This window comes from Sus scrofa, chromosome 7 (assembly GCF_000003025.6).
Source record: "Sus scrofa isolate TJ Tabasco breed Duroc chromosome 7, Sscrofa11.1, whole genome shotgun sequence".
NCBI classification, from domain to species: Eukaryota; Metazoa; Chordata; class Mammalia; order Artiodactyla; family Suidae; genus Sus; species Sus scrofa.
This window is the reverse complement of record NC_010449.5, coordinates 121,673,129-121,699,485: the sequence shown is the minus strand read 5'-3', so window position 1 is coordinate 121,699,485 and position 26,357 is coordinate 121,673,129. Positions and strand designations below refer to the sequence as shown.

The 26,357-nt window shown below is 58.5% G+C and overlaps 1 non-coding gene across 1 annotated transcript; it reads right to left on the bottom strand.

The window, feature by feature from the left end:
* Positions 1,567 to 1,649, bottom strand: MIR493 (microRNA 493). The gene has a single exon (NR_128438.1). It is a non-coding gene; the product is annotated as a microRNA 493 (primary transcript).

Below are 26,357 nucleotides of genomic sequence, written 5' to 3'. Positions count from 1 at the left end.
AGGTAGGTATGTTGACACAGGAGTGGAAGAGGGGTGTGTGACACAGGAGTGGAAGAGGGGGTGTGTGTGACACAGGAGTGGAAGGGGATGTGACACGGGTGGAGGAGGGGGTGTCTGACACCGGGGTGGGGGGTCTGACAAAGGGATGGAGGAGGGTGTGTGTGTGACACAGGAGTGGAGGGTATGTGTATGTGTGTGACACAGGAGTGGAAGAGGGGGTGTGTGTGACACAGGAGTGGAAGAGGGGGTGTGTGTGACACAGGAGTGGAAGGGGATGTGACATGGGGTGGAGGAGGGGGTGTGTGTGACACAGCGGTGGGGGGGTGTGACGCTGGAGCGGGAGGGTCTCTGCGGCCTCTCTCTCCCCAGAGACCCTAAGAGTGGTTTTCTCCCCCCAGATCCCTGGAGAAAGAGTGCAACCCAGGGAGGCGACAGCCGTTTGGGGTGAAAGGGGACCCCGTGGGGACCCCTGGTCCCTGTGACTGGGGGCGGCCTGCAGGCCACACCAATTCCGAGTCCCATTCAGATAGACGCAGGCATTTGGACAGTCCTGAACCTGACGGAAGTTCCTTCACCCGAGGGAGAAACCAAATCAGGCGACCTAAAAGGTCCCCTCCCATCCTCGCGGCGGCCCCCTGGACTCCGCCCTCCCGCCCCACGAGCCGCCCCCCGCCCCGGAACCTCGGGGACCCCGGAGGGTCCCATTGCTGATTCCCTACGACCTGGAAACGTCCCAGATGCTTCTCTGACGACCAGCCCTGGGTCAACCAAGGACACTGGCATCCATAAACTAAAGCGTCCCCGCCGCCCTTTGACCTCAGAGAGCAAAAGCACGTGGTAAGCGCCCGAGGGAGAAGCACGCGGCTCAGCATCTTAAAGCAGAGTCAAGTCTCCTGCACGGGGAATTCACGGCTTTGTCTGCCACGTTGTGCTTTTGCCCTGGACGCCCTCCCTCGGGACAGGACGCCGTGGTTCCCTCCTCCAGTGTGGTCTGACTCGGCCTTGAAACCCTCCAAGGCCAGGCCAGGAGACGTGCAGGACCGCCTCCCCCCACCTTCCCTTCCCCGGTCCGTCAGTCATTCCGGCGTTGGTGGGAAAAGCACAAAATTTAGTCCTCTGAGTCCTGACAGGTGACCCTCGGGGAACCGGTCTGAGCATCGGCTTTACTCTCCAAAAAGGGAAAGATGTGACCACCAGGGAAGAACCTGGATGGTCCCCACTAAGGGGACAGCGAGGAGGCTGGCCCAGAGAATGGGGCGCAGAGCACAAGGAGCCCAGGAGCCTGGAATCGGGGACCCCAGGGGCAGGCTGGGAGGGCCTGGGCTCCTGGCGCCACTTCTGAGATGAGGCCGCCAGCGGGTAAGGTAGGCCAGGGGGAGCACCCTCTCCAGAGCCCTGGGAGCAGTGGCTGGGCTGAGCCCCCTACCCCCACCCAGTCAGCCCCGCCCGCCTCTGCACTGAGCCCCCAGGCGGCTGCCCGCCCGGAGCCCAGGCTCTCTGCCATGCTCAGCTCCGTGCGCCTCCCCGAGGCGCGCACTCCCAAGGCCGCGTCCTTTACTTGATGCCTGGCACAGGGCCTGGCACACAGTAGACCTTCACCGCATGTGCAAACGAATGAATGAAAGCCTACCATGTACAAGGCCCTGGGGGCCAGAGTGAGCCCCCAGGCGAGGATGGAGGTGAGGCTGATGACGGCTGGGTGACGGCCAGTCCACAGTGACAGAGATGAGATGCTGCGCTCAGGAGGACAGAAGCCAGGTGGAGGTGACGGGAGCCCGAGGCGACCGGCCCACGGGGAGAGATGGGCCGGGCCTTGAGACCCGGGGGTTGCAGGTGACAGCCAAGCGGTGCTGGGTGATGGGAGCCAGAATGATGGAGCCCACGGCGACAGACACACATGCGTGAGACGGACCCCAAGACCCAAGACCTGGGCCGGGAAACCTCTGAAGCTCAAGGCGGGGTGGAATCTTTCCAGTCGCAGCGCAGCCCGGGGGCCCGCTCAGCACCCCCCGCCCCACGTGCATCAGCCGAATACCCGTTGTGTGCCAAGCTCGAGAACACCACCTCACCCAGGACCTTGCTAGGGAGGAACAGTGGGTGCCCTAGAGTCGGGGGGCGGGCACACATTTTTGTCTGCATCCCCCATTAAGGAATTTGGAAAAGCCACATAATCCCATCCCCCCCCCATTTTGTAAACTGGCAACGAAGCTTCCATGCCAGGCTTACAGAGCTGCGGCAACGTAGCTTGCCGAGCCTCAGCTGGCATACGGGGAACACGGAGCTACCTGCTCATGTCAAAAGCATCGAGCTCATTGGGTCCATCCACGCTCAACCTCGCTGGCAAGGCCATGGGACAAAACAGACGTTCATCCGCAAAAGTCTGTCGTCCACAGCGCTTTTCAATCCAAGTCAATGCGTCCCTGGGCATCGGGAAGACAAAGAGCGCCCCTCCGATTCTGAACCTCAGGTAGACGCCATGTCCCCTGGGTGATAAGAGGGCGGGCACCGCAGGGCAGGCGGGAACTGACCTGGGTGGTGCAGCATGCCAGCATCCGCGGCTCGCAGGCATCCTTCTGGGTCCAAGGCTCTGTCCAGGTTCTGGGAGGCCCTGTCTGGTCCTGGGGTCCCAGCCAGCACCCGAGGGTGGCAGACGCCCCGGGCAGGGGCCAGGGAGGCTGGGCACCAGCCCCAGCGCACCTTGCTGGACCCATTCTTGTCCCTCTGTGAGGGGGCTGAACGTGTATTGAGCTGCCGGGGAAGCTGGGGTCTAGGAGCTGGCGTCAGGGAGCTGATCAGAACCCCAGGAAAATCGGGAAGGAGCTGGGGGGGCCGCGGAGGCAAAGCTCCACTCCAGGACACAGAAGGGAGCTGACAGTGCACCCCAAGCAGAGCTGGCAGGGGCGGGATGGCCGCAGCAGCTCATGGGGACAAGATCCCCCCACGTATGGCAGCTTCACCATGGAGAGGCCACGCAGGGGGACAGTGAAGGGTAAGGGGTGGGGCCCAAGGCTGCCACTCTTGTGCTCGCTGTGGCAGAGCTAGACACACAGATGGGCGGGTGGACAAAGCTACCGGGGGCACATGGCAGGGTGACCGTGGGGAGGGGGCCTGGGGAGGAGACGCGGTCGTGGAGCTCATGTCGGGGTGTCTGGGGTTAGGGAGAGACCCAGGCTGTCTCTCCCCTCCAGTCACTCTCCACCCTCTGTCTCTCTCTCCTGCGCCCGGACACACAGGCTCAGACCCGCACGCACATGCATGCACGCTCACACATGCGCACACAGCCCCACGTGCACCGGTGCACACACAGGCAGGCCCAGGCCCACATCCATTCCGACCCAGGCAGGGCCTCCCGCACACTGAGCCCTCCCTGGGCTGGGACAGCAGGTGCCTAAGCTGGGGCGGCCCCCCGACCCCACCGGGTGCCCCCCTGGCGCTGGGGGCTGTGCGGGAGCCAGGGTGAAGGGCTGCAGACGAACCCCTGGACTGGGGCCCCGGCTTGCAGAACGCCCCCCCCGAAGCGGCACCCTCGCAAGGTGGCAGGAGCACAGGCTGCGCTGGGGGCTGGGTAAGGCCTGGCCCTTTAGGGTCACCATTGATTCCAAGTGGGAGGGAGGCAAGATCCAGCCTGGGTCATTAACCCCAGAAGGCCAGGCAGGGGCACCCTGTGGGCTCTCTCCTCCTGGCAGTATGGCCCTCTGACTCCTGGGCACTGAGGCCCCAGCCAGAGATGGCAGGAAAGGCTCCTCCTGGCCCCGGGGCCCTGCCCGGTGGCCGTGTGAGTATCCTGGCTCTGGGCCCCTGGTCTTCACTTTGGCCTTGAGCAGCCGACGAGCCCCCCGCAGGCACACATCCGTCCACTCCTTCCACCATCAGCCAACACCAAGCAAACAGATAAAGTGCTTTGTGAAGTGCAGGTATACAGGTAACGTTCCACAATGCCCCCCCGCCCCCTCCCCAACCCAGGGCAACTCGGAGACCCCGGTGCACTGCCCCTGGAGGCCCCTCAGCAGCAGGAAGGCTGCTCTGGGACTGTGGGCTGTCTGGGAAACACTCCACTCTCAAATTTGCCTCCGAAACGTCCTCTAGGACAGGGACCCCCCTCCTTTGCTGATTAATCGAGTCACGTTTGGCTTGAATTTGGCCTGGCTCCCTGGACCAGCTGGCTGCGATCCTGCCCTCCCGGCCTGCCCGTCCGTCCTCCTGGCCCGCCTCCGCCCACCCACGTCCTCCCAGCCTCCCAGGCTTCTGCTGCTACTGGGTCTGGCTTCCTGGAGGCCCGGCGTGACGGCTGGGTGCACAGGTGCGGTAGAGCCCAAACTGTCTCCTGACAAGTCCAGGGAGGACGCTGCCTCCCGCCAGCCTGCATATGAGGACAGCCCGAGAGAAAGCTTTCCTGGGCCACCTGCCCCCGCCTCCATCCAGTCCCCAGCTCCAAACTGCCGGCCACCAGTGTGGATAAGAGGGAAATTACAGCCATCCTGGAGCAAGGTGCAGCCCAAGGCATCTTCGTTCCCTGCTTCCTCTAAGAGCCGGGCTGGGGGGGTCTGGGGAATTGGGGGCATAGCTCAGCCTCTCCTGGGAAGAAAGGAGGCCAGGATTCTCCTCTCCCTCGGTCACCGCCTGCCTCCTTGCCACCAATCTATTTCACCAAGGGGCCACTACTCACAGAGCACAGGCGGGAACTCCCCCCAGAGACCCTCTCTCTGAAAAAGCAGGACAGAGCGAGTGATGGGGAGACTAAGGCTCTGACAGAGAATCGGAAACACACAGTGGCTGGGCCTGGCTCCCTAGCCTCCTGGGGGCGGGTAGGGGGGAGGTTCTGCTGTCCCGTCACCCCCATACCCCCAAGCAGCCTTGCTCCCTCTCGTCTGGTCTTCCAGCGCGGCGCTGGGGCTGGGCTCCTGGAGAGCAGGTACCATCACAGTCGGTCTGTCCAAGGAGACAGGAGCCCTGGCATCAAGCCTTCCTGCTGCTTCTCTCTCGCTGGGTGTCTGTGGACAATCCTTCTGGGCTCTTCCCAAATCTCAGAAAAATCAGAGGCGGCCCGGGTAGGAAATACCGACTTCCAGAGAGAGGTCTGGTCTTCACAGACGTCAAGCAGCCAATCTTTCTCTCGGCCTCAGGGTTCCCATCTGCAAAGTGGGAGACCACCACGGGCCCATCCAGGCCTGACCAAAGGGAAGCCGAGACCACAGCCGCAGCGCCTGGAATGCGGCTTTCTGCACGTGGGAGGGCAAAGACGGAGGCGAATTCACCTCTTCCCCCAGAACCTCAGCGCAATGCCTCACACACGCCCGAAAATCTTAAGAGTTCCACGACCCTCCCGGGAGAGGCTGTGTAATAATCTCTGACCCACATGAAGTCAGGAGGCTCTGCCTGACGGTCCAGGAGTTCCATCTGTCCTGATTTCCAAAACCGTGGAGCCTCGCTGGCCGAGGCCGATGACTTTACGGAGCAGAATTCACGTTTTCTTCACAAACATTACAAGCCCGCTGGCTCACCCGTTCGGCATGTGGCTACAGAAGTTGTCGTGGAGACTTCTAGGAAGTCGGCAATGAGTGATTCTAATAATTGCTTGTTCTGGGAAATCTCCTAAAATAACTTGGCCCAATGGGGGGGGCGGTGTCCTCTGAGGCCACACGTTGCCTCCATTTCCCCCCCGCCCACGTCTCGAGTCCCGGTTACTCAGAAAAGAGGGGTTTGTGTGCATAGTTCCAAAATCGAATGCATTTCTAGGAAACAGCCCCGAAATGATGCTGGCATCGTTGGGGCGTGTTTTTCAGGAACGAGCACGCTTGCTCGTTGCTCCCTTCTCCTGCAGCCTCCAACTGCAGAAAATAAGTCCGTTGCTGAGATCCATTATTGCAGTTGTGTCTGAATGGCATAAATGATCATATCAGATTCTCAGAGCCTCCCCGTCAGCACATCCAGAACATCTCTCAGCGTTCTCTGCGCCCAAAGTCAACACTTGCCGCAATTTCCACTGCGTCTACCTACGCCGTTCTGGTGGCTTCTGAGCAAGTCAACACTGGGGGCCTTTTTTCATTCGTGGTCGTCTCTCTCTGGTTTGGGGGACAGTCTGGTGTCAACCCAACATCTGAAGGACCATCACAACCGGGGGGCCAACCCCAAATGCAGCTGCATCTGGACAGTCGTCATCATATGGCCCCTGTACAGGGGAGGGGGGAGGGGGCCCCCCCTTGGCCGTCCATACCACCTTCGTGCCCATCGAGATGGCCTGGCCCCATCTCAGTCCCAACCTCCATGAACTTCCGTTGCTGGAAAGAGGCAACCAGATCCGACCAGCCCCAAGGTCACGGCCTCACGCCGCGCTGGCGAGTGGGCTTTTAGCACCTTCCCCTGGGAGAGGAGCTAAGCCGCAGAGATGAGCTTGGGTTACATTCCAGGGTCCGGCCAACTTGGCAGCCCCGTGGGTCAAATCTGGTGTGCAGCCAGCGTGAGTCCGGCACAACTAAAAGGCATAAAACGGCGCTCTGCTGGCGAGATACGCGCTCACGGGCACGATTCGGCCGCAGGGCTCCACCCACGATCCACCGTTTCCAGGACCGGGCTCTTCCCGACATGCTTCCTCCAGCCGGGAGGTCCTGCTGCACCGCTCTCCTTATGCAGCCGGAAGCCAGCTTCCTGCAGGGTTGAAACGCCACCTCCAATGTGGCCAAAGGGGAGGGCGGCAGGCCATGGGGGGACAGCGCTCTCCGCGGCTGCCCAGTCTCAAGTCAAACCTTGGCCACACACAGTCCTGCCCGTGGCCTTGAGCCTTTCTCACCAGTTCTGCAAGTTTGAGCTTCATCAGAGGCTGGAGCTGGGGTCTCAGCTTTGGACATCACGGGGCCCTTGGGCTCAGTGCGCAAGGTTCACTGGAGGCCAAAGATGGGGTCTCAGTTGCGGAACATAATACATCTGGGCATCTGAGCTTCAGCAGAGGCCAAAGATGAGGTCTCGGTTCTGGAACATTGAGGGGTTCCCTCGTCATGGACATCTGAGCTTCGTCAGGGGCTGGAGCTGGGGTCTCAGCTCTGGACATCACGGGGCCCTTGCTCTCAATGCCCAAGGTTCACTGGAGGCCAAAGATGGGGTCTCAGTTCTGGAAGGTCATGCGACCTTCATCCAGGATGCATGAGCTTTGTCAGAGGCCGGGGCGCTGCCCGTCGCACGCAGGACTCCCCTGGAGTCTCAGTCCCACTCAGCTGGCTGTGGAGACCCCCGGGGCAGACACACCCTGGAGGCCGTCTTCGTCTCATCTCCCTGCCGCTGTGACCATCACTCAGCACCGTCCACGTCTCCATCTCCATCGGGGTCTGGGATCACGTCCCCTTGGCTGAGACGTGGCCAGGGTCCCCGCCGTGGTCCTGTCTCTCCGAGGGGCCGGCCTGAGCCCCATGCGATCACGGCCGGGCTTCCTGTGGTTCTCTTGAGGCGATCCCTTGCAGAGAGCGGAGAGGAGGAGAAGCAGGGAGGTGGGGGAAGGAGAGAGAGGGAGGAAGACGAGGAGCGAGAAAGGGGGAAGGAGGAGGAGATGGCAGGGGGTGGAGGAGGTGATGGTGGCTTTGGCACTGATGGTGGCGGTGGCAACGGTCAGCCTCTCCTTTCCCACTGGTTGCGCGTCCAGCTCATTTGCTCCAGGAAAGCCAGGTGTGCCGACCCCAGGACTCCAGGTGGATTCAGGTCCAAAGCTCCCTGGCCCTGGCTCCCTCCTGTCCCCACTGGGCCCCAGCCACATGATGCTGGCCAACAGCCTGACCTTCCTGAGCTGCGTCTGGGGGCTGCCAGGCTGGGTGCCCCTGCCAGTGGAGCAGGGGCTGCATCTCAGGCTCTACCTCTGGGCCCCCTCAGGGCCTGCTCAGTAGCCATCTCGAGGAATGAGTGTCGGCCCCGGGCCGCAGCCAGGCTGGACCACTTGGCCATCCACTCCCGTGCCAGGAACCTGGGGGAGGCCCTCCAGGGCTCCGGAGACCAGCTCAGGCTTCCTCCGCCTCCTGTCTACATTCCTTTCTAGAAAGAAACCCGGTCCTAAAACTGTTAGAAGGGGACCAGCCCAGGTTAGTCCATCAACACGTGCATCCATCTCAGGACCCGCCGGGCCAGCTTTGCTTCCAGGCGTCCCATCACCCTGGAGCGCCCGAGGGGTAGGGGCAGGCAGCTGCCTGGGACTGGAGCTGGCTCCCCTGCCCCTCCCATCACACGGGCCTGAGGCGAGGGGAAGCCCCCGACCAGACAGCGCCCCGACAGTCACCCCTCCTCCGATTAGCAGCACATCCATCACTGTTTTTGTTAAGGCAAGAAACACATTTATTGAGAGCACAATGGCTGTGCCAAGCCCCCAGGTGGGGCACTTCCAAACCGCGTCACACGCGCCTCACAACAGCCCTGTGAGGTAGGGGTCTGCGCCCATTTCACAGATGCGGACGGCGAGGCGCGGCGCTCCCACGTCTCAGGGTTCAGGAGGGGTTGGGTAGGGGTCAAGCCCGTGGGTCTGACACTCAGATCAGCGAAGTCCACCAGTCAGAGGGCGGGCGGCCACCCAGGGGTGGCGGGGAGGACACGCCCCTCCTCGCAGGGGGCCGCCCAGGTCCAGAGTCTTTGGGAACGTGTGCAGGTGTCCCCGTGGCTGCAGAGGCTGAGAGAGACACAGGTGCAGATGAAGGCCGCCCGCGCCCCGGCTCCCTGGCTGACGAGGGTTCTCAGGCGGACGGGCCACCCAGGAGGCGAGGGGAGGAGAGCAAGCCTGCTCTGCTTAGGAGCCTGGACAACACAGGGCGGGGGCGCAGCTGCGCAGGGGCAAGGGGAGCACCCAGCCACCACTCCTGCCCTCTACCTGATGCCTCAACTCTGGCGTCCCATGAGTCACCCCCGCTCCCCGGCAGAGATTTCCTGAAGCATGACCCCTCCCACACCAGTGATGGCTATCGCCTCACTAACCAAAATTCAGAACTCTACTGCAATAACACATAAAAAAATGAAGGAAAAAAAAAACACAAAAAATATAATAATAGAGAAAAGACTACATTTATTTCTGAAATAAAAAAAAAAAACCAGAACTCTTGTCCTTTCTAAAATCCAACCCAACCCAGCTCTCATATCCAACCCGCTATCAATTAAATTTGGGTGTTTTCTAAAACATCAGCTTCCAGAGTTCCTGTCGTGGCTCAGTGGAAACAAATCTGACTAGCATCCATGAGGACACAGGTTCGATCCCTGGCCTTGCTCCGTGGGTTAAGGATCCGGCATTGCCGTGAGCTGTGGTGTAGGTCGCAGATGCAGCTCAGATCTGGCATTGCTGCGTCTGTGGTGCAGGCTGGCAGCTACAGCTCCAATTCAACCCCTAGCCTGGGAACCTCCATATGCCACGGGTGGGGCCCTAAAAAAAATAAAAAATAAAAAATAAATGTTTAAAAAGACAAAAAGACAAAAAAAATAAAATATCAGCGTCCTCCTCCTTGGGGATTTCTTAGAGTCCTCCCTGACCCTCCCACTCTGGCCTCTATCCGCTCTCCTCCACACCTGCTACGTCTCTGTATTTAAAAGCAAGCCCTTCCGGCCCTCACTGTCTCCCGAGATGGCCGGGTGCTTCCCTGACACCCTCCACTGGGCCCCACAGTCATTTCAGAAAGCACAGCCCCGCCCAGTGGGGACAGGTAACAAAGTAGGTACTTTCACATAAAATCTAATTTAATCCGACGATAACCATGGCAGGTGACGGGACCACTTCGGGTGACAAGTGAGCCAACTCACCCAGCCACGCACAGAAAGGTGCTTGGACAGTCGTGGACCCAGACCTTGATTCTCAGTCAGCATCTGGGGTGCAGCGAGGCAGCCACCGTCCCCTGAGTGGACACTGTCACTAGGTACCCATTCCACAGGTGGGAAGACCAAGGCTCGGGGTGGTTCAAGTAAGCGCCCCGGGCCACTACGCTGGCCAACAGCGATGCTGGGACCAGAACTCCAACGGGGGGGAGCCCCACACCCCCCCGAGCCCACTCCTCAGCTTGAGCCCAAGAATGGAAGAAAGGAGTCAAGGTCAGGGGTCCAGTCCCCCCTCGTGGGCTGGGCGACCCGGTTAATGCTGACTGTCACCAACGCCAAGGACAAAAACGTTTTGAGGACGAAGACCTCCACCCACCCACCCCACCCCACCCCCATCCCCGCCTCAGCGAGGGCGTGGGCGTGGCCAAGACACCTCTCCCCCTTGGGAACCGCCAAGGGCCACATTTTCAAAATCACATGGGCCACAACACATATGGGGTCATTCCAGCCCAAATAAAGTTTTATTCTAGATATAAGTATTTCCCAAAATGTTCGGAAGAAGACAGCAGTTTCCATAGGGAGGTCTGTCTGGTGGCTGCCCCCTGGGCTGTGTCCCCCAGGGTGAGCCCCCGTCACAGGCAGAGACCCTCAGGATTTGCCCCGAAGAGTCTTTGCCAAGAAAACACTCACTTTCCTCTTAAAAAACGAAACAAGCAAACAAAAATGCACATGCAGATTCAACGTGTACATCGATCAGCTAACAATTTAGCTCAACACAGCCATTAAAAGCCCTGCCTTGTCACTCCCTGAGCATCTATTAGGCACCCACTAGTGCAAGCAGCAGGGCCGTTAAGGGTCAGAGAAGCACAGGTCTGAGTAAGGGAGCGTGAAGGGCAGCTTGGCCGTGACCTCACTAAGCCCTCCAGAGCCGGGCACCCAGCCCTGCCCACCTACAGAGGAGGAGGCCATGAAAACACTGGTGCCTAAAAAAGCCCCGTCCCTGGGTCACACACAGGCCTGGCCTTTGAGGAGCCTGAGGTCCATGACGGAGTGACACCTACACACAGGTACGGCCCTGCCCACCTGTCCCTGCCGTGGGGCCCCTTGGGAGCACCAAGGCAAGGCCCCCTGCTTCCAACAAAGTCTCAAGGACAGGGTGGCCACAGTGCAGGCACCAAGGGTGCCACCGCGAGGGCTCCCTCAGCAAAGCCAAGGCAGAGGGGCCTCGGGCACCCTGAGCTGGTGCTCCTGGCGGCCGGCACCGCAAGGCCAAAGGTGCAGCGGCCAGATGTCACACTGAAGGCTCCACCTCTGGACAGGAGCAAGGGCCATCACGGTGAGCAGTGGCCTGCCCAGGGAGGCTGGGAGGGCAGAGGCCCACCAAGGAGGCCGGAAAGCGCCCACCAGGGGGCAGACAGGGCGAGAGGGGGAGAGATCCCCAGCTTTCCTGGCACGGACTCCTGCTGCAGCACCCCACACATGAGATAAGGGCCGGGGAGGGTCTCAAGGAGACCCCTGAGCCCTGCAGAGACGCCTCCTGGGACTTGGGGCAGGGGCACAGTCTAACTCGGCCAAGTTTCCAGGTCCATCTGGGCCCCCACTGAACTCCCCGGGGGCACTGTCCAGGGCCAGGCAGGGACGGGGACATATGCCCAGGCACTTGGGGGCCGGCAGAGGCCAGCCCCGCCCCCTGGGAGGACTCATGTGGCCAAGTGGAAAGAGCCCCCTCCCGCTTCTCATGCAGGACTGTTGCCCTGGCTCTAAGTCTCAGCTCTCCCTGATTCTCCACTTGCTCATCTGTAAAATGGGTCCACACTCCATTCCAGCGGGGAGCCCCTGGGGCAGAGCCTTTAACAGCCCCGTGTCCGGCTCCAGGCCCATGCACGGGGCGGAAGACTAATTCCTCTACTTTACAGCCAGGGCAAGAAGGGGGACAGTGTGAGGACATCAGAAGCACAGGCCGTTCCCCTGAAGGGCAGGAGAAGGAGTTGTAACATCCCCTGTGCTCTCTCTGCACTGTCCCCCCCAACCCATACCCCCAGGGCACCCGCATGTCTGCAAAGCACCTCCACAGACCTGGCAGCAACAGATAGGGCCAGCCCGGAGCAGTCACCCCAGCCAGCTTCGACAGCCCAGGATGGAAGGGGGGGGGGGGCTCCGAGGGAGGAAAAAGGCCATCGCTCATGCATCAAACCAACGTGTACCCTGGGCCCACCTGGCCAAGAGCCTGCAGACTGCCCGGCCTCTGGCTTACACGGCCCACTGACTGCTGGAAGCACAATCTTAGCATAAGGTCAAGGCTGACTTCTGATTCCCTTTGAACCAGCAAAGACTTCCCTGCTCCTTTTCAGAGGCCTCCAACACACACAACGGTCCTTGGTGAGAGCCAGCATGTCATTAGCACGGTCCCCCCATCCCTGGGCCCTCACAGCAACCCTGAGAGGTGAGCTTGCTGGTGACCCACGGCAGAGAGGAGAAGTGACTTGCCCAAGGCCGCCCGGTTGGTTAAGCGCCCCCCGGATTCTAACTCCTAACACACAGCCCCGCCTTGTTCATCAGACGGCTCACGTTCCATCCAGTGACACCCACAGCAAAGCCCAGGTTTTCAAACAACACGCATCATTCAAAAGTCCATACAACACAACGGCTGTTAACAGGTTAATTGGGAGCAAAATACAATCTCTTAGGAGCATTTGGTTACAATTCCGTTCTGTGACCATCTACCCCTCCAACAGAAACGGAAGACGACCCCTACCCCTGGCCTGACACTGTGTTAGGCACCCAGGCTCCTCGCATCTGAGCCCAAATGTTGTGACCTGGGGGAGGGGACATTGGGGGGGGGAGTAGTGTCTTTGATGGCTGGTGCCTAGTGTTTTTGCGGGGAGCACACTGCTGGGGGAGGGGTCTCTCGTGGAGGTTAAGTGCCGCCCACAGGCCAGGCGCAGCGGTGGGGAAGACACGGCCAGGGGGAGCCTTCCAACCTGTGACGGAGACAAGTGTGAACGCGTACCCCAGGGGGGTCGGGGCGTTGCCCAAAGGGGTCCCCGTTCCCCAGCATGAAGGTTCCTGCCAAAATCTATCTAACTGCAGAAATGCCAGACAAATCTGGCATTCGATCCCACCATACCCCCTGCCTGTTTGGCAAAATCACATCTCACTCATCCGCCCAGGTCGGGCTGCCCCGCCTGGCAGCACATCCTGCACCCCCCTATCCCTGCACACCCCCGGGGGCACGCGCACACCCTCTCAGCGTTCAAACTCCTGCTTACATCACTCCTCACAACAGCCCTGCGAGGTGGGCACCCAGGTCCCCCCCAGAAGACAGACGGATGCTGTCACCATAAATTTCAACCCCACACGTTTGTCCAGCCCCAGGGTCCTGGCTTTGTCCACTCCGCCCACTGTCCAAGGCAATAAATCAAATACAGAATTCTAAGTAACACCCCAAGACCTATGACCCGTCCCGGGCAGGCGGCCGTGAGCAAGGGGAGGGGCCCATCTGGCCTGGGACCGGCCTGCGAGGGCCGTGTACCTCGGATGCCCTGTTGTGCCAATGGATTGTCCTGTGCAGACCCCACATGGGGAGTGAGCTGTGCCATCCAAACGAGCGATCATCACCCCAATTTTCTCTCAAAAGAGCCCATAATTAAAGAATCTCAAAGGGACAGGAATGACTCTGAGATCCCCATTGGCTGGAGCAGAGTGTTTTAATGACTTGAAAACCTGCTCACGGCCAGAATCAGCCATTTGTTTCAGACCCCCCCCCCGCCCGCCCCGCCACCCAGTGGCCTCTTGAGGCTCTGGGCTATGACTTCCAAGCAGCCAGGGAACCCAGTTTGCTGATGGCTCATCAGCCTCGTTTGGGAAAAAGGACCAGGACGGAGAAGGTGCAACACGACTCGGGTCGAAGACCTGGAGCCGAAGCAAGGGTCCCGCCTCGTTCCTGACACGCAAACACAGCCCCTTGCGAAGCACTCATCTCCTCTTTCAGAAGGAGAGGCCACAGGCCGTCCTGGCGAGCCCCCTCTAGTAGAGCACCGGCGGGCTTTCCTTCACGTTGGAGGACCGTGAGTGAATGAATGAAGGGATGAAGGAATGAATGGATGGGTCACAACCACTGCCATCTGGTGGAGGAAGCAGAATGGCTGAGGGCAAAGCTCATGGCAGGGACCATGCACCAGGCAGGGTGGGGCCTGGGGGGACACCTCCGCTCCCGGGCGGAGGGGCGAGGAAGGGGGCCGCTCTCGGGCCCTGGCCCCGGCTCCATCGCAGTGTGTGATGCATGGAGCAGCGCCATGGGGAAGGAAGCCGTGTGGGTGACGGTGGCAGATGACATCCAGCTGGGACGTGCTCAGAGCAGTGACCCCGGAGGAAGAAGCCACAAGTCAGGGCGTTCCTTTCATCACCACAGCCCATGGCGCCACACAGCCTGCCCCAAAGGAAAAGGTTCGCTTTCAGGAGAGGGAAAGGCCAAAGCCAAGGTCAAGAAACATAGGCCAAAGGCATGGACGGGTGGATGGGTGGAGGACGTTAACATCAGGGATCACTGCGGGCCTCCCGAGCGTGGCGTCGATGCTGGGATAAACATGGGGTGACGGGTTCGGATGCAGGCGAACAGTGCTCAGTGCTATAGTAGAGGGTCAGTGGGGAGCGCTGGCCGAGAAGGCAAGGGCGAGGCCTCCCCCGACGGCCATGATGACCTGGGAGCCCTGGGGAGCCCGGGATGGGCCGTGAGACCAAGCCCAAGGAGAACACGGGTCCCCTCTGCTCCCTGGATCTCAGAACCGAACTGCCTCCGTTCTCAAGGAGGATTAGTCCTGGCCCAGCACGTCCCCCCTTAATCCATTAAACCCCAAAGACCACCGTGGAGGCCTAGGGGACATCTGCGCACCCACCACAGGACACTGAGGACGCAAAGGGCAGCAGATGGCCTCCGCGGATCACCCCTGAGTGGAGCCACATGCTCACCCGGGGGGGGCTGTCTTGGACCCCGGGGGACTAGAGGAGGGGGCGGGGTCGCTGGGGTGTCTGTCCCCCAGCAGACTCTCCAAGGTGCTGGCACGGCTGTCTGAACCCCAGAGGGTCAAAGAGATATTCCTGCCCCCATGAGAGTTTCCCAGGGTGAGGTTAGTTTATAGATTACAACGCACAAGCCCGCCCAGGACACACGGCCTGAAATGCCACTGGGCTGCCAAATGGAAGACGCCACCCTGACCCACGTCCCTGGAAGAGGACAACCCTCAAGTCAAACAGCCCTGAGGGGCCATCTGGGCCAACCCCCTCCCACTGCTTGAGTCTCCTTAAAACCACCCTCATGGAGCATCTGCCTGGAGTGCCTCCCGCTATGTCCCGAGGACACTCATTCCACCTCTGAGCAGCCTCATCACAAAGCCATGACCCAGTGGCCCTGGACAAACAGTTCACAGAAGATACAATGCAGTTTTTTAACAAACACGTCACAATGCTCAACCTTCATTAGTAATCAATGCAATGCAAGTTAAAATGACAGAAAACCAGTTTTTAACAGAGCGAAACTCACAATATCTTAACAAAATGCTAATACATCACTGGACATAGTAAAAGGCTGTAAGCCTTCTGAAATTAGTCAATATTTATACAAAAAAAAAAAAAAAAAATCCCTAGCCTTTCATTCCAGACAGTCAACCTAGGAGAGTCATTCCCGCATTCACCAGCCCATTTATTCATCCATCCTTCCGTCCTCTCCTCCAACGGCCAACCAACCAACCACACGCTCGCATCTTCACCCACCCTTCCATCCTCTCCACTGACATTTAGCATCTGTAACATTTCAGGCATTAGAGATACAGAGATTCAATTCAACAAGCTTCTTCTTGCCCTTCAGGGGCTCACAGCCTAGCAGGAGAAACTGACACATCCTGAAGCAATGATTATTTCTAGGTGTGGGAAAATAACTCGTAAAAATGAAAAAAAAAGTGGGTGTGCGAAGCCATTAGCTGTGGCGTAATTTGTCACCTTAAAAAAGATGAATTATGCATTAGCGATGGTGACAGTGGCAGGTTGGTGCTGTGAATGACGGACACAGCCGCTCAATGAGACACGAGGCAGCCAGGGAGGGGACGAAGTCTATGAAAGAAAGAAACACATTGACGATGGAATATTAAATGGAAAAAAAAAGGGTATGAGCGGAAGAATGGCAATGAGGTTCAAAAAAAAAAAAAAATGGATGCTCATTTGTAAAAAACGTGGATGTCCATTAACAAAAGCGCCCACACACGGGAACTGGAAGGGGAGAGAGAAAGATGGGTGACCTGTCAGGATGATGGGTGACCTCCTGCCCTGGGTCATGTGCCATCCACACCATCTGCATGACAGTCGCAAAGGGGCGCTTGGCCCATCTGCCCCAGAGGCCCAGCCTCCATGCTCCCTCCTCCAGAAGGCCAGCCCTGAGGCCAAGCCCCCCGAGGAGGGAGTCAGGCGTGTCCTAACAGGAAGCCAAGGAGTCTTCTAGCCCCCCCATGCCACCTGGGAAAGGATTTGTGCAAGGGGTGCATGCAAAGGTCAGGGTCCATCGACAAAATGTATCTTTTTCTTAAAAAGTTCAAGACAGAAACTCATAGCCTGAACCAGGCCCTGATCAGAGAGGAGCGCTGAGACCCCATCTGGGACCTCGGGGGTCGGGCACCGACAGAACCAGGGGGTGTGGGCAGGGGAGGGGGGAGTGGACGTTCCACCCCCAGCTTCTGCAGCCGTGGGGGGCCCTGTCCTGACACTGGGCACCCCAGAACTGCAGACCCTCACAACGCCAGACCCCCGACCCTTAAGCGACCTGACCTGAGGACCTCAGGCCCTCGGCATCCCTAAGAAGAATGACTCTAACCCCAACCCACCCTCCCCCCCGGGGCTTCCTCCCTGCTGACCTACTCCCCTCCCACGGCGGCCCCTCGACAGCCCCCGGACTTGGGGAGACAGTGCCTCTAGAGGTCGGCCCTCTCCTCCCTACTTCTCTGCACCCGTGGCCGTGACCCCTCCACGGCCCCAGTCCTTCCTAAGGCTTCCTGTCCTTCAGCTGACCTAGAAGACAACCACGCGAGGGCTCTTGCCAAAGGCCCTCCCAGCCTTGCCCCATGCCCACGCTGGTCCACATGCCGACACCTGGGCTGGCTGGGGGGCTCTCTGGTGGTCCTAACTGAGCAGGGGTCCTCAAGGGTCCCCCCAGGCTTCAGGCCGGCCCAGGCAGGGCCCGGAACCCCCAGATTCCGAAAGAGAAGACAGCAGAGCCCTGAAGCCCCAGCGTCACATCAGGCCCACAAGGCCCTGCTCGCGTGGCCCAGACACGTGGCGCTGGAGGCAGGGAAGGGTGGCTCCTGGCACGCAGATCCCACATCCTCCGTCTCCTAAATGCCGTTTCCATCTAGTCGGGGCCTGCGCTAAAAGCACGGAGGTGGCCCCGGTCCCCTTCGCTCCGTCCTCGCACCCCGTCTGCAAACCCTACGGCCTCGAGTCCCGCGCCCCCACGGTACTGCCCTCAGAGCACGTCCCCAGCAGCCTGGGCCTGGACCAGAGCGGCAGCCCCACCTTGCCCCTGTGGCCTACCACCCCCTGTTCCCACCGGGGTCCAAAGAGGCTCCCAGTGTAACCCGCCTGCCTGGGATGGTCCCCGCCCCCGCCCCCACCCCACCCCCATCAGGCAAAACACTAGCCCCACCTGAGCCCGACTCCCCCGGGGTCCCTCTGCTCCCGGCCACGAATCCTGGGTCCAGCCAAGCTGGCTCCTCCTGCTCACGGCACTTGTTAGGAATCCAATTTTTTTTTTTTTTTTAATGTCCCCAATAGGAATTGGGAAGTCGAAAGGGACTTTGGTCCTCGTTTTTCTAGACAAACACGGGCACACAACACACAGGTGCACAAATCCTGTCCAGGACAGAGAAGGGAGACTGCACAGAACCAGGGGCTCCCTGGGGTTGGAAACGCAGTACACACAGCCCCGGGGGGGGGGGCGCGGGGAGAGGACAGTTCAAGGACACACAGTGTAAACAAGCTTTCCGCCGAAATACAGAGGACATCGGAAACCAGGCAAGACAGCAAGGCCTTGAAACGGGCTCTGGGGATGCCAAGGCAAGGGGGCCAGGATCCTGGGACCCTTCCGACACAACCCCGGGCTGAGAAAGGAAGTCAACACCCCCCCCCCCCCCCCCCGCTCAGGAGATGGGGCTGGCGGGCCCCCCGGGCTCCTCTCAGAAAGTTGCGGGAACAAGGTTTCCGGAGATCCGGCCCTGCTGGCCACCCTCTGGCCTGCCCTCCTCTCCCCTGGAGGTGCAGACACCACGCCCGGGACAGGAGGGCACAGCAAGAGGGGCCCACGTGCCACCCAGGGCCTCCTGCTCCCTTACCCTCTGCTGCCCCCTGGCGGGAAAAGCCTCCCTCACAGGGGACCCACGCCCAGGGAGGGGCCAGGACACCCACCTGGCCCAACATCCCTTGTCCACGCAACCTTCTGCAGGGCCCGGGGCCTGAGCCCGTCCACCTACCCGGGGCCACAGACAGGGCACTGCCAACCGGCAGGAGAGCATTTGCCCCCATGATCCATCCAAGCGGGGAGCTGATGCCATTCCAGGTTTCCAGATGGAGAATCGGAGAATGAGAGCAATGAAGTGAAATGGCCCCCCCAGCCAGGATGTGACAGTGGCACTCCAAGGCAAGGGTCCTCCTGGGCCAGCCCCTCCCCACCAGGAAGGTGCATGTCACAAGCACACAACATGCCAAGAGCCATCCCAGCCTGTGCCCACTTCATTCAGCCGAACCCAGGGACCCCAAACAGGAAGTCCCTCCCACGCCCCCCTCCTCCCCTCCTTCCTCCCTCCCTTCCTCTCACCCCCTCCTCCTTCCTCCCCCTCCCTCCTTCCTCCCCCACCTCCTTCCCTCTTTCCCCTCCCCCTTCCTTCCATCCACCCATTTCTTCCATTCCCACATTCATTCATTTAGACGTGATGCCCTTATTCACCCACTTCAGAAGCATGACTTTATTTTTATTTTTTATTTTTTTATGTCTTTTTAGGGCCGCACCCGCAGCACATGGAAGTTCCCAGGCTAGAGGTCGAATCGGAGCTACAGCTGCCGACCTACACTAGAGCCACAGCCACGCCCGATCCGGGCCACGTCTGCGACCTACACCGCAGCTCATGGCCACGCCGGATCCTTCACCCACTGAGCGAGGCCAGGGATCGAACCCGTGTCCTCATGGATACCAGTCAGGTTTGTTACCACTGCGCCACGACGGGCACTCCGGAAGCGTGACGTTAAATCGCTCCCAGCCCTTCGTTCAGGAAGCTCTTCCTTCACAGGTTCTACGCACTCCTTTTTCTATCGTTTTAATTCCATTTTCCTCTTTCTATTTCTCCCTTGCCCTCTCGCTTCCTGACACGCCCTCGTTCTTCCAAACTCAGGGGCACAGAGGGACGAACCAGGGTCCCGTGTTCAACAGCCTCCCGTCCCTGGTCCACACAGCACACCCCTCACTCGCTCACTCACGGACTCACTCCATCATTCACTCACTTTGCCCCTCCTTCCTCCCTTATGCTGGGCACTCGTTTATGCGGTCATCTCCTGGGAAGTACTCTCATGAGTCAAAAGGCCAATAATCTGATTAGTGATCATCACACCATGTATTTATTTGCGTCTGCAAATCCTTCTCCCGCCTTTCATCACCGGTCACATGCTGGTATTTACGCTCTCACTCGCGGGCCTCAATTGCGTATATTTTACGACCCAAAGATAATAAGAAAAGGCTGGAGATCGCAGTCTTGTCGTTGGGCCGGGTATGTCCGCTCGTTTTCATCTATTCTGGGAAAGGGGTCGGGAATTCACCTCCTTAAGAAGCGCGGGTGTAAACAAATGACAATCGCTGCTCAGACCACCTGCTTCACTAACCACGTACCACCCTGGCTGCTGGATTAGCATCTTCCCTTTGTCCGTTCTCGCCTCGTTTTTCGTCTCTCCGTTTTCCTGGGCCCTAGAAAAGGGGCCTGGATGGTTTGCATCCGTCATGAAGACTGAGGGCGACCCTGACCCGTTCCTCTCAGAGCCCCTCTGGGACGCGCCCCCCCTCCCCGGGCTGTCTAGTGGTTCCCTCGCCACCAGCCCTGCTCTTCCGCTTAGTTCCACTCTGCCTTCCCCTCCTCTCTCTCCTTGACTCTGAAGCCTTTTTCCTCGCATCTTTTCCCTCTCTGGAGCCTCAGGTGCCTGGCGTGAGATGGGTGACAAGCCACGGAGCAGGCCCCCCGGCCACTCCAGGCATTTCCATTTCTAATCAGTCGTTCGTGGGTCCACTCACTCTTTCTGTCACTCTTTTATGTCAATATTTATTCTTTTATTTATGGACCTCAGGTGCACCGAATTGGATTAACCATAATCTGCGGTCCTGGCGCCTTCTCCGCCCCCATCCAGGGGGGTCCCCTTCTGCTCCTTAATTCCTTGTACCCGTGATTCGGGTCAGGATTTATTTAACTCTCTCAAGAGCCCGGTTTTGCATCAGTCCTAATTCTCGGCTCACCCTGGCTTCTCAGGGCTTTGTTCTAACATGGCCCCTCGCTCACAGGTTAATGTATCCATCTATTTATCCTTCGATATGCTTTTATTGCTAATATCCATCTTGTCATAATTGTCCCTGTCCCCGCCATCCTCACCCTCTCCCTTTTTGCATTCTTTGATGCTTGGGAGCCGCAGGTGCAGCCCCGAATTAATTAAAATCATTTTTCTCATTCATTCGTTCACGCAATCCCCTCTCTCTTCTTTCTTTTAGGCCTGTGTCTTCTTCCTGGGGAATGTCAGCCTTCCTCATTTGTTCTCTTTAATCATCATAACATCTGTTTATTACATGTAAGCATTTTCCATATGCCTCTTTTAACCGCTTTTCCTACACCTTCCTCTCTCCCAGCTCTTCCTCCCATGTTTCAGCCTCCTTGCTCATCTTCTCACGGAAAGCCTGCAGGTTGTTCCTGCAGGCTTTTATTTATGGGGTTGTTTTTATGATGTATCCACTTTGGGACCACAGATCTGAATTAAGCGCATGATCCGAGCCGTCCCCTCTCATAGACGTCATCATTCAACCTACTTTTATTATCTTTTTACTCCTTTCTCAACATTTTCGACTTTTCCTCCATCTTAATTTTTTTTTTCTTCCTACCAGTCATTCAACCTTTCTTCTTGCTGCCTTTCTTCCTCTAGGAGATCAGGCACCAGGGACTGGATGAAGCCTAAGCCCCTCTGTAACACTCGCCTCGCTGGCCCCTGCACATCTTTTTTCTCATCCATTCCCTCGTCCAGGCACGCATCCGTGCAGGCTTTCTTTCCCCTTAACACTTATTTTTCACGCGTCTAGATGGCAAGGGCCCCTAACTGGACACATGATCACCCAGTCAGTGGGTCCATCCTCACAGATGGCAGCTCTGAACGGCGCCCTGGGCGGGGGGCGTGGCCCATCGCAGCCCAGACGTGAATACATCAGGGGAGTTGGGTGCGCCCCCCTCTCATTCCCGCTCCTAAAACAGCTCTCTCTCAACTACATAGTCCTCTGTTGGTTAATAGGTCACCCTTCTCCTTTTTCCATGTTTAAGTCCGCCTTTAATTTCTGATTTTTAATTCGTTTCCCCTGTTCCCGGTTTTCTCACTCTTTCTTGCATTCTTTCATTGTTTGGAGCTCAGGCGCCATGAAGTGATAAACCTACCGCCACCTGCAACAGCCACCCCAGGGGCTGCGTCTCCGCACCCCCTCGCTCCCGCCCTCCCTTCCTCATCTCTCTTTTGATCAGGTGCCGCCGACTCCTCCATGAATCCAGGTCAGGGCTCTAACCCGTGAGGATCCACGGTTTGGACCAGTCAGTCCTTCATTAACACGCCTGAGCCTGCCGCTTCCAAAGAGCTGCCATTCATCACCTCTTCACCCTTGCTTTTGTCACAGCTTCCAAACCTCTTTCCTCACTTTCTCTCACTTGGCTTCCTTCATTCCCCTGCAGCTTTGGTGCCCAGACCGGGATGGGGACTGGGGGGACGGGTAATTACAAACCCCCAACAGCATCGGGGGTGCCTACGGCCGAAGACTCCTCCCCGCTCACTCCACCCCATCTCTTTCTTTAGATACTCATGCATTTGTGGGGGCTGGGGTTGGAGGGGAGTTTGGGGGGGTTGCTACTTTAGGGCCACACCCGCAGCATATGGAGGTTCCCAGGCTAGGGATCGAATCAGAGCTGTAGCCACCAGCCTACGCCACAGCCACAGCCACAGCCACGCCAGATCCGAGAGCCACGTCTGCAACCTACACCACAGCTCAGGCCAACGCCAGATCCCTAACCCACTGAGGGAGGCCAGGGACCGAACCTGCATCCTCACAGATGCTAGTCAGGTTTATTAACCCCTGAGCCACGAAGGGAACTCCCCTTTTCCATTTTTTTTTTTCCACTTGTGTATTTTGATGCCTATTATTTTGTGACGCTATTATGGCTTTAGAATTGGACCAGCCGCATCCTGGATTCATGACAGCCTCTGACCCCTACTCCCAGAGCCCTGCCTTTTTTAATATGTGTATGTACTCACCCACGAATGCATTCCTCTACTTAACACCTGTTCCTTTTTCCTCCCAATGTCATGATTTGGAGTTAGACATCTTATTTCTCTCTCTCTCTCTCTCTCTCTCTCTCTCTCTCTCTCTCTCTCTCTCTCTTTTTTTGTCTTTTTGCCATTTCTTTGGGCCACTCCCGCGGTATATGGAGGTTCCCAGGCTAGGGGTCTAATGGGAGCTATAGCCACCACCCTATGCCAGAGCCACAGCAACACGGGATCCGAGCCGCATCTGCAACCTACACCACAGCTCACGGCAACACCGGATCCTTAACCCACTGAGCAAGGGCAGGGACCGAACCTGCAACCTCATGGTTCCTAGTCGGATTCGTTAACCACTGCGCCACGACGGGAACTCCATTCTCTCTCTTTTTAATCCTTTCGTGGAACCTCAGTGCCCGGGAGCAGATGACTCGAAGCCCCTCCTGCCAATGCTCCCATCTGGGCCCAGGGATGTCCGCTGCTCACTCATCCCTTTGGTGGTCCCTCTGCTTTCTTTCGTTTGGGCATTTACTTATCTACACGGGCCCAGAGTCGGAAAACTTTAGGCTAAAGTTAACCCTCATCGTTGGTTCCCTGGGTCCTTTTCCAGCTCATCTTTTTCCAGAACTCTCCGTCTGCAGGTTCTTTCCTTTTTTGTGCCGGGAGTATGCATTTGGAGTCATCCTAATGCTTGGCTCATAATCACGTGACCCTGTCCTCCATAGAGATGTCCTCGCCCCCTAATTTTAAAAATACTCATTTTGGGGGCTCTCTCCGTGTGCCTCCCCCTTTCAGTCACTCCTTCCCTCTCCTGCACCGTCTCCCCCGCTGGGCCTCATCATCTCATTGTCACCCCTGGTTTACGCGTGTCCACCTCTAACTCATTCTTTCTTCCATCTAGGTTTTATCCTTTAATGACAAACTTCAGGTGCCCGATACCCAAAGTTCACGGGTCGCTCCGCCCACGATGACCTGACCTTGCTTCCGACGTGGCCCTATGTCTATCCCGAGTCCCGACTTCCTGACACAACCACTGACGTCCTGGGCATCGGTGGGCTCTCACTCAGGGCACACTCTCACCCGGGCTTGATTCCTTCTCTCCCTGTTTCTCTGTTTGCTCATTCCTGCATGCTTTCATCCACGGATGCATCCATTCGCTTGTTTGGACCAGGTCACACCTCCCAGCCGTGACCTCCCAACCAGAATAGAACCTTCACAGTATCTCTGACCTCCCAGCTCCTCCCACTGAATTAACCACCCAGGTGCACACAACCCACGGTCCCCAACACATACGCATGGCAGGTGCAGGCGCAGGCACAGGAAATGTTAGTGCAGCCAGAACCCGCCCCCACCGCCCCAGGGGCTCATATCCTACACAGAGGGGGTGGGGGTGGGTGGGGGTGGCAGATCTGCAATTAGGGCGGGATGCCCCAGTCCCCGCTTCCCCAGGCCCCCTTCGGGGGGGCAGGCGCTTCCCCCTGGACCCCTGTGAATGGCCATCCCCAGGAGAAACCCGTTTCAAGACCCGAGAGCACACAGACACACACACGGCGGACACCGTCTCCCCGGTGGCCAACGACGGACAGAGTTCATCTTAAAATAGACGGCTTTGTCTGGAGCGATATAAAAATATTTTGGCCTTTCAGGGCAAATACAAAAGGAACTACCCATTAGCACTGCTGAGTGTCTCAGTCCCAAACAATAAAGAACTTTGAAGAGGTTTAGCCGGAAACTTTGAAGACAGAAAATCTGTCCATTCTGTTTTCCAGACAATTCAAGGAGGAGGGGGACGCGAAGGTCACTGGAGCGCCGAGCCCGTTCGAGAGGCTGGTCCCTCGGCCCTTGGAAGGGCCCCCCAGCAAGGCCACTTGCATCCTAGCCTGCCCTGCGGCACAAGAGCCAAAGGGAGACTCGGTCATGAAAGGGCCATTCACGTGGCGCAGTGGGCACTGGAGGCCGCCTCGGGAACTCTTTGGCCGTGGAGGAGACACAGGAGCCTGAGGTCCGGCCTCAGAACACAAGCCCCCAGGGCCGCCCCTGGCTTGGCTCTCTGGGCACCCACCTCCCGTGAGCGGACCGCCACCCAGCGCTCACCACTCCCTCTCACCAGGCTGTTCTGGGTGGCAACCTGCCACCCTTGGTGACCAGCTACCAATGTGCTCCCCACACCCCAGCAACTTACGATTTCAGAGCTGGAGGGTGCAGGAGCCACATGTCTGAGGTCCCTTCCGACGGAGGACACAGATGATGGCTTCAGCTGGAACGAGAAAGCACCAGGTTACTGAAACAGAATCTGGCCCAGCGGAGGCAGGGCCGCCCCAACTCACAGCAGGCGAGGAGCTCCACGGCTAGCGCTCACTTGCTCTCACCTGCCCAGCGCCCCAGCCCGGCATCCCCCACATCTGGGGCAGGGGTGATGGCATAGAACATGCCTCCCGGGTAGGGTTGGCTGGTGCTTCCTGTGATGCCAAGCACTGTTCTGTGGAACCCAAAGGTTTAGGGCCACCGCCTGCGTGAGAGCTGAGCTGGATACACCGAAAGCCAAGCTGGAAGGCTTCCTGGAAGGGAGGGTGCCGCGGGGGCACGGCCAAGCCAGTGTTAGTGCTCAGGGGGCAGCAGCAACTGGGCAGCTGGCCTTGGATGAGACTAGGGAAGTGGGTCGTGGGGTCTTTCGTGGGCCGTGGGTCCTGAAACTGCAGGATGGAAGAGGAGAGACGATGCTGCCCAGACAAAGGTGTATGCATTTCCAGTAGCACCACGGACAAGCCACGACCAGGCACAACCAGTCTCTGACCTCGAGCATCTGCCTTAAAATTGTTTTTAAAAAATGAGTTGAATAATGATAGACCCAGGTTTTTATATCTGTCAAAACCCATAGATGGTAGGACACAAAGAGTGACCCCCTAACGATGTAAACAACAGACTCGAGTTAATAGCGGTTATCAAGGTTGGCTCATCAACTCGAACGCCTGCGCCACATTAATGTGAATGGGGGAGAAGGGGGGCGGGGGGATGATGAGAATTCCCTGCACGCGCCCCTCTCTCTGCAAATCTAAAATGACTCAGGACGGCCCTGATGCCCTCAGGGGTTGAGGGCTCCACGCCGTCACCGCTGTGGCTCGGGTTTGATCCCTGGCCCAGGCACTTCTGCATGCTGCGGGCGTGGCAGACATAGATAAATAATGCAACTGCTCAGGAAAATAAAGCGTCATTTTTTTTTTTTTTAATATTTTAAGGGAGTGCATTTTGGCTAGTGCAGGGGGGTAGGCATGGCTGACAGGAGGTGGCTGACGGCTGAGGTGTGAACAGCACTGGAAGGTGGTGAGGGCAACACCAGAGTCTGGGGCAAGCCTGAGAGGGGCACAGTGCTCCGTGGGCCAGTGAGAACCCCAAGGAAGGAAGAGGCCCTCACACCCCCTGCCCTGACTGGGGCAGCCCTGCCCCCACCCCGGTTGCCTCTGTCCCTCCAACCCGGTGACTCACTCACTGGGGCACCCAAGACGCGGCCAGGGCACGGGACACCCGCCTCTCACTTCCTGTGCTCCTAAGAATTCCCTCCCTGGCCTTGAGCTTCCCAAACGCTGCTCTCCCTCAATTGCTTGAGTTTACAACCAAGAAACACGAAGTCTTTAAAATAAAGAAAGACGTGCTCTTTAAGCAGCCAGCAGCTCATGGGTGACCAAGGGCCGACTCTGGTTTTGTAAGGGCCCTCTGGGTGCCCATGTTGTGCTCGATGCCACCCAAGAGGGTCCCCAGCCCTCCCCAGGAGCCCGGGAGTGCCCAAGCGGCCCTCTCATCATCACTACGGTCCTACAATGCCCAAAACAATTCCAGACCCAAACACGCAGCAAGACCACAGGCCCCGCACCTCCCGTGGGATTAAGAGCCGGGAAAGCGCTTTGCTGGGTGGCTCTGGTTGGGTTCTCTTGGGGGAAATCAGAAGCAGCTCAGGGCATCTGGGTTTTTTCCTGCTTCTGCCCCAGGGACCCCAGGAACCCTCCGAGCTCCTGACCGTC